Source organism: Choloepus didactylus, chromosome 4, assembly GCF_015220235.1.
Source record: "Choloepus didactylus isolate mChoDid1 chromosome 4, mChoDid1.pri, whole genome shotgun sequence".
Classification (NCBI taxonomy): Eukaryota; Metazoa; Chordata; class Mammalia; order Pilosa; family Megalonychidae; genus Choloepus; species Choloepus didactylus.
The window spans coordinates 150126655-150128112 of NC_051310.1; the positions used below are offsets into that span (position 1 = coordinate 150126655).

Consider the following 1458-nt stretch of genomic DNA (forward strand, 5'->3'; position numbering starts at 1 on the left):
GGAATCCCTTTTGCTTCCAAATGGAATTAAGAGACGGTTCAAGGGAAACTATGTGGATGTGTTCCAAAAGAGAGACATATAGCTTTGCTGAAAGAATTTCAAGGTTCTCACTGAACGTAGGCAAATATATGGGACGATTGACTGGATAGTTTCTCCAAAAAACGAGGATCTTGGATTTGAGAAGAACATTTCATGGTATTATAGTGATTGATTAATATATTTTTAATTCCCTGAATTATACTACACCTATTCCCACATCTGGAGGCTGGCATTGCATGCAGATATAAACAAAAGGCCTTGAAATTTCAACCTATATCATAAGGTCATTGTGTTATCTAATTAAAGTGCTCACAATTAGGTCTCTGAGCATTAAATATATGCCTTTAAATCTATGTAGTATCTTCTAAACCTCTTCATAGCACTTTTTATCTCTTTATTTCTTAGGGTATAAATGGATGGATTTAAAAGAGGTGTGAGAACAGAGTAATACACAGCAAGAAATTTGTTAAACCAAGTAATGCTGAGTTGCTACACGTAGATGAAGATGGAGGGCCCAAAGAAAAGTACCACCACCGTGATATGGGCAGTGCAGGTAGAGAGTGCATTAAATGCACGAGTTTTAGAGCTGTGGCAGACAGTTAAGAGAATATATGTGTAGGATATCAATAACAGTATAAAGCGGGTCATTGTAGATCATGGCAATGACCCCAGTGTCTGCATTCATTAATATTCCCAAAGCATAAGAATCCATGCATGCAAGTTGATATACCATGTGATGTGGTATATCACAGAAGAAGCTGTCTATTTCCCTGGGGCCACAGAAAGGCAGCTGCACAATCACAGCCATTTGACTCATGACATGCAAAAAGCCAATGGTCCAGGAAGCAACCACCAACCCAATGCATTTTTGCAGGCTCATAATGGTGGAATAGTGCAGTGGCTTGCAGATGGCTACATAGTGGTCATAGGCCATTACCACCAGTAGCACCATCTCACTCCCTCCACATAAATGGACAAAGAGAATCTGGCACATGCAGCCTCCAAAGGAAATGGTCTTCATCTCCCTGAGAACATCTGTGATAAGCTTGGGTGTGGTAATTGAGGAAAGCTAGATATCAACAAAAAAGAGGTTGGCCAACAAGAAGTACATGGGAGAATGGAGATGGAGGTCAATGAGGATTAAAATTACAATAGCAATATTTACATGAATGATTGTTATGTAAATCATCAAAAATATCATTAATAGTATAACTCCATATTCCATGAGTGGCAAAGTCCCAGAAGCAGAAATTCTGACACAGCAGATCAATTTCCTTTATCCATTTTATTCAGGGTTTGCCCTCATATAACCTAGAGAGAAAGGCAGATTGTCATTTATTGGGTTGGGAAGGATATTTACTTTTAAATTTTTGGTTTTTACATAAGAATTTTCATATCTATATTTGAAAGTGAAAAGTA

General features: G+C 38.0%; 1 pseudogene; it reads right to left on the reverse strand.

The window, feature by feature from the left end:
- Positions 1 to 369: 369 nt before the first annotated feature.
- On the reverse strand, positions 370 to 1240 carry LOC119532856 (annotated as a pseudogene).
- Positions 1241 to 1458: the final 218 nt, after the last annotated feature.